This window comes from Macaca thibetana, chromosome 1, assembly GCF_024542745.1.
Source record: "Macaca thibetana thibetana isolate TM-01 chromosome 1, ASM2454274v1, whole genome shotgun sequence".
Lineage (NCBI taxonomy): Eukaryota > Metazoa > Chordata > Mammalia > Primates > Cercopithecidae > Macaca > Macaca thibetana.
Window position 1 is genome coordinate 188,766,664 of NC_065578.1, and position 12,524 is coordinate 188,779,187.

Below are 12,524 nucleotides of genomic sequence, written 5' to 3' on the forward strand. Positions count from 1 at the left end.
AATGTTAATTATATAATGTTCTAATAAGTTATAATGTTCATCTAACATTGAGGATTTAGGTTTATACTTTTAATTATTGGCCTGTAGATAATTATACAGCAGAAGCAAATGGCCAAAGATCTGATCTTTTTTTTTTTAAAGACACAGGGTCTCAGTCTGTCACTCAGGCTGGAATGCAGTAGCACAATCATAACTCACTGCAGCCTTGAACTCCTGGGCTCAAGCATCTTCCCACCTCAGCCTCCCAAAGAGCTGGGATTAAATGTGTCAGCCACCATTCCTGGCTTGACCTGCCTTAATATGCCATAAATCCTTGCCTGGCATCCTTTCAAATTCAATAAATCTATTTACCTACAAAAGTAGATGAGATCATCATGTTTGCCTTAATTGTTTGCCCCTAATATTATTATATACAGCGCTACAAAATATTTTCAAAAATATTGTGTACCTGGCATTGTAACAAAAAAGAAGTTTTCAAAACAAAGCACTGGATGAGTCCAAAATATTATTGTTAACTACCTTAAAAACAGTCACAATATCTGAGAAGATACAAAATAACTGCCAAAGACAGTCCAACCAATCATTCAACATATGTCAAAAGAAAAAAAACGTAACATGGTAATCTTGAATACTCCAGTGCTTGCTACACCAAGTGTGGTCTGTAAACTACAGCATCAGCAGCACCCAGGAGTTTATCAGAAATGAAGAATTACAGGTCCTAACTCAGACCTACTACATCTGAAACTGCAATTGAACAGGCTCCGAAGGTGATCTTTACTCATGTTAAAATTTAAACACCGCTAGCAGGTTCATCACACCTGCTTGTATATGACATCAGCTATTATTTAAATATTTATTAATAAATGATATTTATTGACATTTAAATGTTTATTGTAACATACATTACATTTAATATAATCATACATTAAAACACATAATATGTTATTTCATTTACTTATCGTAAGGCAGATACTACTTTCCCTGCTTTACAGATGACAGAAATAAGAATCAGAAGGCCAGGCGCAGTGGCTCACGCCTGTAATCCCAGCACTTTGGGACGCAGAGGTGGGTGGATCACAGGGTTAAGAGATTGAGACCATCCTGGCCAACATGGTGAAACCCCGTCTCTACTAAAAATAAAAAAATTAGCTGGGTGTGGTGACGCACGCCTGTAGTCCCAGCTACTTGGGACGCTGAGGCAGGAGAATTGCTTGAACCCAGGAGGCGGAGGTTGCAGTGAGCTAAGATCGCGCCACTGCACTCCAGCCTGGCGACAGAGCAAGACTCCATCTCTCAAATAATAATAATAATAATAATAATAATAATAATAATCAGAGAGGTTCAATATTATGACCATGGTCAACAGGTAATAAGTGGTAGATCCTGGAGACAAATTCGTGTTATTTCACTTAGACACTGCTTCTTTACATACTGGCCTCATAAAAGAAAGAGCAGAGCACTGTTACTAGTCAACGTCAGGAATATTTTGAGAGGTACTGAGAAGGAAGTAAAGCTACAGTTATCATGCCATTTTCTATGGAATTCTCTTTGGTTAACCAAAATCCTCCTATTATTTGGGTTTCATGCTGGGGAGTAGGCAATAAAGATTTTAAAAGAGCTGACAATGTAGTTGAAGAAATAAACGATCTCAGAAATTAACAAGAGAACCATTCGAAATTAAGACTTCAAGAATGCAAAATGATGCTACAAATTGAATAATTTCCAAGGAAAGTATTGAATAAATTTAATCATTTTAATGCAGTGTTTATTAACTACCTACTATATACTAGGATTACATTAAGCACTGAGGATCTAAAATTAATTGTTAAAAATAGACTGAGGTTAGGGACTCTGTGGGAGACAACACAAACATTTATGTATAAAACAAAATGATAAGCACTATGTTTATATAAAATGTTACAGGAACAGCTACAGGAGAAAATGGGATTAGTCAAAGAAGGTCTAGAAAAGGGTTTGTAAGGACTTGAAAGAACTAATTGATAGAGATTAATTTCCTGATCACTCATTTTCTCCTCTCTACTACAAGGGAGTTAGAGAGGAGAAGCAATCTCCAATAGCTTGTAACATTCTCTGCAGGAGCTTTAGGGGTGAATGATTGCAGGACTCCTCAGCCTGCTTCAGCTCAACCTGCTCAGCAGCTCAGCTTTTACATGTTTTACATATGTGGATTCTAAACAAGATTTGGTTGGCATTAAAAGAAAGTTTGAAAACTTTTAAAGTTTAACATAATGTAATTATATGTCCCAGATGATGCTTACCTCAAACCATACCTAGGAACTTGTGGTCTGCCCCAAAACTATCTTTCTATTAACTAGCAAGAGAAACCTCTAAGGTAACATCCTAAGGAAAGAAAGGACTATACGTGGTATAGGAGAGGAAAACACTGTCAGGGCATCCTGTTTTCTGGAAGCTCCTGAACCTATGCTATTTCTACTTCCCACTTCTAACTGAGACTCATCCAGTGCTCTGGGCAGTAGATGCTATACCAAAATCAAGAAAATAAGATGCTGCTTTGAAAATCTCTTTGCACCTGAAGTACAAAGCAGGAAAGCTTTCGGACTGTGCACCTGACATATGAGGAATTCTGCACACCAGCAAGGTTTACAGAGATCCTATGTCATCAAGAGATGGTGCTTTCACAAAGACATCTTACCTCTTTGAGCTCTCTAGGTATTTATTACTAAAGATACTGTGTATATAACTCTTATTCTATAGGAGAATATAACCTAAAATTCTGTTCCACGGTTGACTTTAAAGGCATGGCAACATTTCATTGTCTTCAGAGTTGTTTTTCTCTTCCTAACACTTCTCAAAAATATCCTTTTGTGTGGCCAACTGAAGACAATAATTAGGGTTAAAATTTGTTTCTATTATGCATAAACTTCATTAAGAAAAACAGAGTGACATATATTTAATGTTCCTTTTCTAGTTTAAAATATTACTGTGCAAAAAACATTTAACATTGCAGGTCTGAGACTGCTGTTCTTAGAATGAAATGCTTGAAAGGTTGGCCCTTTGCTGGCATCTGGAAACTTGAATTTCAGGAGAGTTGCCATCATTCCCTGTTAAGTGTGGTTTACTGTACCTAAACTGTTGTACAAACAATGTGATTCATGCTAAACTCCTTCTGAAAGTCTGAAATTTTGGTACATTCTAGGCAAAGGGTGCCTATGTGATGGGCTCTTGATAAAAACCCTGAACTCCTAGGCTCAGGCAAGCTTCTCTGGCACATAACACTTTACCATACTTTCACAACTTGATACTGGAGTAATTAAGCTAATCCTGTGCAACTTAACTGGGAGAAGATTCGGAAGTGTGTGCCTGGTTTCCTCCAGATTTTGCTCCATGTACCTTTTCCCTTTACTGATTTTGCTTCGTATCTTTTCACTGTAATAAATATAGCAGTGAGGACTATATGCTGAGTCCTGTTAGTCTCAGCAAATCACCAAACCTGGGGACCTGGAAGGCAAAACTCTCAACAAAATTAGACTTAAAAAAACTTTTCCCCACTTTGGGAAATACAGATAACATACGTCATCCTTTGTCCCCACATGCTGTCAGCCACTAGGTCCCATGGACTCTTCTCTTATACCACTTTCTCTCCTTTCCCACCATACCCGTCTCATTGCCGTCTTTCCTGATACCACTCCCCTTACCACCTCAAGCTTAGATTATGACAGTGTTCTCTGTCTCAGTCTCAGTCTGCCCTAGCTGCAACAAAAACATACAGCTGGGTGTCTTAAACAACAGAAATTTATTTCTCACAGTTTTGGAAGCTAGGAAGTCCAAGATCAAGGTGTTGGCTGATTCCGTTCCTGGTGAGGACTCTTCCTGGCTTGCAGACGGCTACTTTCTCTAGCATGGTGGCTTATACATAGCATGCATTACGCACTTCTCCATTGTGTCTTCACATTGCAGAGAAAGAGAGCTCTGATGTCTCTTCCTCTTCGTATAATGGAATCAGCCCTATCCAATTAGGGCCCCACACTTATGACCCCATCTAACCTTTATCACCTCCTCACAGGCCCTGTTTTCAAATATAGTCACATTGGGGATTACGGGTTCAATATATGAACACCAGGAGAGGGGGACACACAAACATTCACCGTAACAGTCTCCTATCTGGTCTGACTCCTGTAATAAATTCTGTACTCTGCAGCCAGATTAAGTAAGATTCCTAAGAGAATGCAATCATTATGAGTTTCTACTATTTCAAAGTCCACCAAGGAGGGGCCTCCAACACCTACAGTATACAGAACAACTACTTCAGAGCCAATAACTAACACCTGAATGTGGTTTGCTTGACAATGAAAAAATTAGAGCTATTTGTGACAGTATTTAGCTCCGATTTGGATATGTTCAATTCCTTTGAAAAACAATTTCCTAATATTAAATTCTGATAAATACTGACTTTTCTAAGATTTTGTTTAATGTGGCAAAATTTCTAATATATGCAGAGACCATTACCTTCCTAAATAAATTACTAACAGGTATACTGGGTATTCAAAAGCAAGTTGAATAGTTTTACTTTCCCTGTTGAAGCGGATGAACATTGTCTTAATACTATCACTGTATCACCAGCCCGAGTCACATCATAGGCTTGAATTAGAAAGAAATACTAATTCTTCAAAACAACTAATACACCATCAATGCAATAACCACATTCAATCAAAAGGGAGCTTCAGCAAGAAGATGGGTAAGTGATAAGTATGACTGAACTCAAACACAAAAACATACAAGAATATATAAATAGAAATCATAGTAAATCCTTCCCAAAGAAATCCATGCAAAGTAGCTGAACTGCCCTCGTATTGAAACATAATCAATATCAATAAATCAAAGTGTTTTTTTTCCTAAATACCTGCTATGTATAAGCCACCATGCTAGTTTGTTACCCCAGGGGGTACAAAAAAGCTTTATACATAATGTCAGTACTCTTAATTCTTGACTAATTAAATGAAACAAACACAGAGGCAAAATCCAACTTCTTAGGCTAATTTGGCTAGGGCAAAATGCCAGTCAAGCAATGGATTTAATTTATGTAAAAATTAATTGGTATGGTCTCTTCTCTAACTAAACACTGTATTTTGTTTTATTTTTGATTTTTTTTTTTTCCCCAGACAGCAAAGTCTTGCTCTGTCCACTCAGGCTGGAGTGCAATGCCGCCATCTTGGCTCACTGCAACCTCCGTCTCCCAGGTTCAAGCTATTCTCCTGCCTCAGCCTCCCAAGTAGCTGGGACTATAGGCATCTACCACCACATCCAGCTAATTTTTGTACTTTTAGTAGAGACGGGGTTTCACCATATTGGACAGGATGGTCTCAAACTCCTGACCTCAGGTGATCCACCCATCTCGGCTTCCCAAAGTGCTGGGATTACAGGCCTGAGCCACTGTGCCAGGCCAAAACACTGCATTTTAGAATGTCTCTGAATTCAAGGAAGGCCAGAGATTACAACATGCATGCATGAATAAAAACTCATCATTACTTCTGGAAATTTAATTCAGTATCATCATCTTTGTATATAAAAGGTAGTATTACCACCTCTCTGATACAAACAAATTTACATAGAATGTACATATGTAAAATTACATTTTTTCTAAACTGGCTTTTGAGTGGCTAGAAAGTAAGGGTACCTGATTTAAACGCTGAAATTCAAAATCAGTTTATAGATGATGATAGAGAAGTGAGAAAAAAATGGATCAATACACGGAATGATATCTGTTCTGTGAGATGGGGAGATGCATTCGGTACCCTGCCAAATGCAGTAGCAACCCTGTGCAAGCGGTAAAATATTCAAGATGGGTCATGGCTGTAGAGAGGATTTGATCATATAGTCAAGATCTCACATACAAAGAACTTTTAGGCTGAAATTCTCATAGTACCAGAGAAAGCTCTGTTCTTATAGACCTGAAAAAAGTAGAACTTTTTTTTTTTTCCCCTCCAGTTAGCTGAGTTCTGGAGTGCCTAGTTCCCCACTAGGCTTTAAAGGGGTAAAGTGTTTTTGGCAGTGACAATCCCCAGTGAAGGCAGCTGAGACATTTCCTGGGATGTTGTCAGGAATTGGAACTGAGCGCAATTCTGTCTGCTTTCACTATTGGTCTAGTGAGCAATTTTGATGTTCCTGTTTTGTTCCAGTCCAACAGCTTTTGGAAATAATGTACGTTTGGTTGTAATTCAAACTGACACAATCAGTGTCTTAAGACTAACTATTTTGGAACTTAAATGGGCAGAGAGCTTATAGCGAGGGATTCTTTCTGTAGAGCTTCCAGGATGGAACCCCTCCCAAGGGCAAAGACACTTCCAGGAAAGTTTCATACTATGATTCTCAAACTTCTGAGTACACAGAAATCACCTGCAGAGCTTGTCACAAATTCAGAGACCCACATTCTAGATATTCTGATTTAGGGGAACTAAGATAGTTGCTGAAAATCTGTAATTTTAATAAGCACTACCAGTGAATCTGATGTAAACTGTCCACAGTTTATACTTCTGAGAAATGTTGGATTAGTGGCTTACAGAATTAATTCACATCAGAGAAAATACCTGATTTAATAGAAAGTAGTGGCCTTGTTACCAGAAAGATACAGGCAATAATATGAAACTTTCTGATATTTGATAACCAAAATAATTTCCCTTATCAGCAATATATTCATATACAATGATATATAAGCACAAAGATTTAAACCTATTATCTGGGACTACAAATGAAAGCAACACTTACCTAACCCTTAGCAATTGATGAGAGGCAAAACACAGTAACAGCTGCATTTTTCTATTACTAGATAAAAAGACATGAACATAAATACACATAAGCATATACTTACCACAAATATAAACATTCTGTTCTTAACTTTTGTATAAAACATTCTGCTAATGGCATCTAGAAATTCAGAGGGGGAAAAAACGTAAACCCTGAGAAATATTCAAGCAAAACTCTGAAATGATTATCAGTGTAATCTACTCAAAAGCAAAAGCATTTCCCTCATTTTTAGTATAACACTTATCTGCAAAGCCAACACAGTCTGCCCCCAAATATTTACTGAACATCTACCATGTATGGCATCCTGCACTAAGTGGTAGAAACAGTGGGGAATGTGACAAAGTCCCTGCCCCGTGGAACTTACTGTTCTAAGCAGAAGAAACTGGAATGATTTTACAGAGAGACAGACAGACAGAGAGACAGAGAGGGGGAGAGAGAGAGAGAGAGAGAGAGGTAGAGGTAGATACAGATATAGTGTCTATGATTTCTTCTCTGGGTTTAAAATTTTTTGTCTTTAGGGATATTATGCTCAACATTAGTTTAAGAAATTAACTACTATTTGAAATTCACTGTTTCATATTACACAAAAATATCTGCCCACACTGTCATGTGAAATGCTTAATTTTACCTCATCAATAACATTTAAATTTGAAGTGGAAAATAACTATAATTTATACTACAACACCAGCACAATCACAAAAATAAGGTAGAATGTGAATCCATTATTGAACAATGATCAGGATGAATTCTTACAATAAAGAAGAATTGTTTAATATGAAATCAGCCTATTTCTATACATGTTTTGCAAGCAAAACTCTCTTCTAGTATTTCAGTATAAGCCATAACAATCCCTCTGTTATAAACTAGAGCACTAGGGCACCTCTTACATGTGGAATAATTCTGAAATCTCTATTTGTTTATCCTAATTCACATGTATCATATTTGTGTAACCATTAGACTATACAATATAAAAGAAACTTTTAAAATACAAAGTGTTATAAAGAAGTAAATAAGGTAAATAAATAAGTAAACAAAAGCAACAATTTATCTTAAATCTCAATCAAAATATTACAGATACAGCAATAATAAAATTAATTCTTTATAATATAATCCCACATATATAATTGCTATGTGGCCAGGAAACAAAACTCATAATCAAGAAGGTTTCTTCCAACCCTAAGATTTCATGATTTTATAATATTTCAAAAATGCTAACGTTTTCTTACTGAGGGAAATTTGTTGAGTTCACTCATGGATCCTCATCAATTCTCTGACTCTAGAAGTATTTTCTAGAGTCAAAAGAAAAAAATCCTTTATTAGCTTCTCTTTATTAGTTTCAGTTTAATACATGTCAGTATAATGTTAACTGCCAAATAGTAGGGGAGGTAGCATATATTAGGTAGAAAGGACATGGTTTGGTGTCAGACAAAACTGGATGCAAATTCTATAGATTCTGCCACTTAGTAAAAGTGTGATAACCAAGATATTTAAATACTGATGCTCAATTTTCTCACCTATGAAAAGGAGTTGCTAAAAGGATTAAACATATTATATAATATGAATATATAATATATATTTACAGTACTTGTCATACAGTAGCTTTGTTATTTACTATTTATTAGTGATTACTTTTACATTTATTTAGTAGAAATGTTATTTCTCTTCCCTGGTATAGATAATTTTACTCTTTGTCTAACAAAGACCTGAGAATCATGGCTAACTGAAATACCCAGGCAATTCTCGACTTTATTTTCAGCCTCTCATGCCCATGTCTTATTTTTAACTAGGCTCAAACAAAGAAATATCAAAGAAGCTACTAGAAGATCTGGTGGTAGTATTAATCTTTGAGAAATTGTAGACCCCTGAAAAGATGATAAATGACTAGAGAGAAGACAAATTTTAAGCTTTCAATAAGAACATATGGATTTCAGAGACGGTAACATTGATGCTTCATCTAGTAAAACTCTAGACAGATGGCATATAAGACTTAAAAAATAAAGATGTTTTTACTGTGTCCATCCCTAAGAATAAATGGCAAAAAAAACTAGCTGTGTATATATTTGTGTGTGTGCACATGCATTTAAAGGGTTTTTAGATCTAGAAAGCCCAAAATAGACTATATTTAATTTCTGTGGACCAGGAACAACAATGACTACAGCTGCTATTGCTGACATTTATTGGACTTTTCTATATGCCAGACACTGATGGGCAATTTATATATCATTATTTCAGAAACCCCTATAAAGCCAATACAATTACTAGGAAACCAATGGTCAGAGATGTTAGGTAACATGCCCAGTATTACACAGGTAACAAGTGACAGAATAAAAAATTTCAATTTGACTCTAGAGAGCAGGCTAAACCATTATGCTTCTCTCTCTCTATTTTTTTTTTTTGAGACAAAGTCTCACTCTCTCGCCCAGGCTAAAATGCAGTGGTGCGATCTTGGCACATTGCAGCCTCTGCCTTCCAGGTTAAAGCAATTCTCCTACCTCAGCCTCCTGAGTAGCTGGGATTACAAGGGTGTGCCACCACACTTGGCTAGTTTTTGTATTTTTAGTAGAGACGGGGTTTCACCATGTTGCCCAGGCTGGTCTCAAACTCCTGACCTCAAGTGAGCCACCCGTCTCGGCCTCCCAAAGTGCTGGGATTACAGGCGTGAGCCACCATGCCCAGCCTATGCTTCAGTCTCTTTAGCAAACATTTCATATAATATTTTAAACAAAAGGGAAAAAATGGGAACTAGATATTAACATGTTTAGGTAGAGTTTGAGGTAGACATATGGCCTTACTCAAAATGTGCTAATTAAATAAAGAAAAATCAATTTAGAAGAAAGCTTTTTACTAAGTTCTGCCTAGGTACTCTTCTGTTTATATCATTTTTGCTAACTTTAAAGACAACAGAGAACGTAAGCTTCCCAAATCTACTAAAAACCTTAGAAAAGATCACATTAAAGTAAAAGAAAGTGCTGAGTAAGTAAGGAATGACTGCAAAGCCCTGCAACTATGTTCAATAAACTGATTTTCCGAGTTCCAAACAGGTGAGATCTAGACCTAAAAAAGTTCACTACAAAGCTAGGGTGACCTGTTGTTGAAACAGCTGCACTAAGGGAAGTGGGGAGCTGCACTAAAGGAAGCACATTGTCCAAATATGGCAACTACTCATCCCACTGTAAGAAGAGCACACTGAGCAAGAGAATACTGCGTCTAACAATAACTGCAAAAAGTCTACATTTTTGTGTCTCCTTCTTTAATAGTTCCCTCAATGATGTAGTTCAGACAGCTTCATTCATCTTCCATGTAACTAAGAAGCTCCATACTTTCCTATGTACATAGAGGACATTAGCAGATCAGAAGTCTTTCATCATAAGAATGTTAAAAGTGCTAAGTTAATTCATGTTGTGGTGGAAGGCAACCAAAATGATGAGATATTTGTAAATCAAGGTTCATGGACAAGCTGCCTCCCATCTCTATTACCTCTCTATCCTAATATCTTGTTCTATTCTTTTCATGGCATTCATCATAATCTGAAATTATCTTATTTTTTTTTACTTGCTGACATCTTAATCTAGAATACTTTTTATCTCTATTTGGATGTAAGCTCTATGAGAAAAGAGTTTATCATTCCTGTCCACCATATTCCAAATACCTAAACAGTGACTTGCACATAAAACACGCTCAACAGGCTGGGCATGGTGGCTCATGCCTGTAATTCCAGCACTTTGGGAGGCCGTGGCAGGTGAATCGCCTGAGGTGAGGAGTTCGAGACCATTCTGGCCAACATGTTGAAACCCAGAACCTACTAAAAGTACAAAAATTAGCCAGGCGTGGTGGCCCACACTTGTAGTCCCAGCTACTCTGGAGGCTGAGGCAGAAGAATTGCCCAAACCTGGGAGGCAGAGGTCACAGTGAGCTGAGATCGCGCCATTGCAGTCCAGCCTGGGTGACAGAGCCAGACTCCGCCTCAAAAAAAAAATGCTCAATAAATATTTGCTGAATGAATGAATTAGCAATGTGTTAAAGAAATAAAGATGTTTAAACTGAGAAGAGAAGGCAGATATAACAGTAGCTTTCATATGCCATAAGAGCTACATCATAAAGGGAGACTTATTTCTGTGTTTCCACAGAGATATGGTGGACATTTGATCCTATGTCAATAGGATCAAAAGGAAGATTTTGGGCTCATAATTAAGAAGTATCTTCTAAGTCACAGAACTTTATAATAATTGAAGAGGCTACCTTGATAGTTATGAAAGGAATTTTAGCCATGGTAGGAGGCTGTATCCATAAGTTATCAGTTAACCTAAAGTGCCTATGATTCAAAGTACATAGAGAATATAATAAAACTACACATAAAGATTCAAAAAAAAAATAAGGTAATCTTTCTATGGAAGAAGGGAAAAAAAGTGATCTGGTTAACCAGAGAAGGTATCTTAAAAGACAGTGAAGAACGAAGTGTATAAACTGGATTCTAAATGAAATAGTGATTAAGGTAGAAGAAAAAATCTGGAGTCTTTTTTTTCAATGAACATTTATTAAACAGACAGGGCTATGAAGTGGAAATATAAGAAGGCAGTGGTACCAATGACATTAACAATAACAGCAACAACAAAAAGAGATGAGCAGTACAAGGAACAAGAAACGGTAATAATGATTTTCCTTTGAAATTGTTCAGGTTTCAATTTTTATGAAAAATCCAGAATACGAAGGCTCATTGAAGGCAGCATAGTACATGTTCCTGAAAAAAAAGGTACAAGGCCAGATTTGAGAGTTCTATTTTGGAATACTTGGCAAAAGGACGACAGTTTAATCCCAGAGAGTAGATGGGCTTTCTGTGAAAGTAATTAAAGAGAACAATTAATTAAGGATGGGGAGAGCATCACAAAATTATAACTCTGTAAGGATTATTTTGAAAAGTCATCCATTCATTTATTTGTCCTTGGGCAGAACTACATTAAACCCCAAAGGTTATTATCTTTCATTTTACAAATCTCCACTAAAAGGCATTCTTGAAAACCTTTCTGCAAAATATGTCCCAAACGCTAAAGGTATCTGTATTAAAATCTTTCCGTATTTTAAGTGTAGTTATGGAATACAAACGGTAACATTTCTCATAGTAAATGCTATCAAATAATCATACATCAAATTATACTTTGGTTGCTTAACGGGTAAACGGAAGGACTTTAAAAAATTTATAATCCAATATGTAGTATAAGCTTAGAAAATAAATAATTCTCATCTGACAAATCCAAATATCTGGATTATATCAAATTAGATGTTATAAAATAAGCACTAACAATATATAAGTGTTCCCTTTTCTCTGCAACCTCACCAACATCTGTTATTATTACTATTTTTTTTATTTTTTAGTAACAGACACTCTGACTGGTGTGAGATGGTATCTCATTGCGGTTTTGATTTGCATTTCTCTAATGATAACTGATGTTGAGCATTTTTTCATATCTTTGCTGGCCACACATATGTCTTCTTTTGAGAAGCATCTGTTCACGTTCTCAGATGTAGGTAGAGGCCCATTATCCTAAGCAAATTAACTCAGGAGCAGAAAACCAAACATCAGATGCTTTCACTTACAAGAGAGAACTAAACATAGGTACATGTGAATATAAAGATTGGAACAACAGACACTGGGGACCACCAGAGGGAGGAGGGAAGGGGATGAGGGTTGAAAAACTACCTATTGGGTACTATGCTCACTACCTGGGTGATGGAATCATTCCTAC

General features: G+C 36.6%; 3 protein-coding genes across 11 annotated transcripts in view; all 3 read right to left on the reverse strand.

Annotated features, from left to right (window-relative positions):
• CACYBP (calcyclin binding protein) overlaps window positions 1–12,524 on the reverse strand; it is a 753,822-nt gene that overhangs the window by 504,856 nt on the left and 236,442 nt on the right. The window lies entirely within an intron of this gene.
• The window catches only part of RABGAP1L (RAB GTPase activating protein 1 like), a 790,617-nt gene that overhangs the window by 488,890 nt on the left and 289,203 nt on the right, over window positions 1–12,524 (reverse strand). The gene's annotated exons all lie outside the window — the stretch shown is intronic.
• The window catches only part of GPR52 (G protein-coupled receptor 52), a 65,971-nt gene continuing 53,514 nt past the window's right edge, over window positions 68–12,524 (reverse strand). Inside the window, exon 2 of the mRNA XM_050767261.1 lies at window positions 68–11,615. The gene's annotated coding sequence lies outside the window, so the exon portion shown is untranslated. The remainder of the gene's footprint in view (window positions 11,616–12,524) is intronic.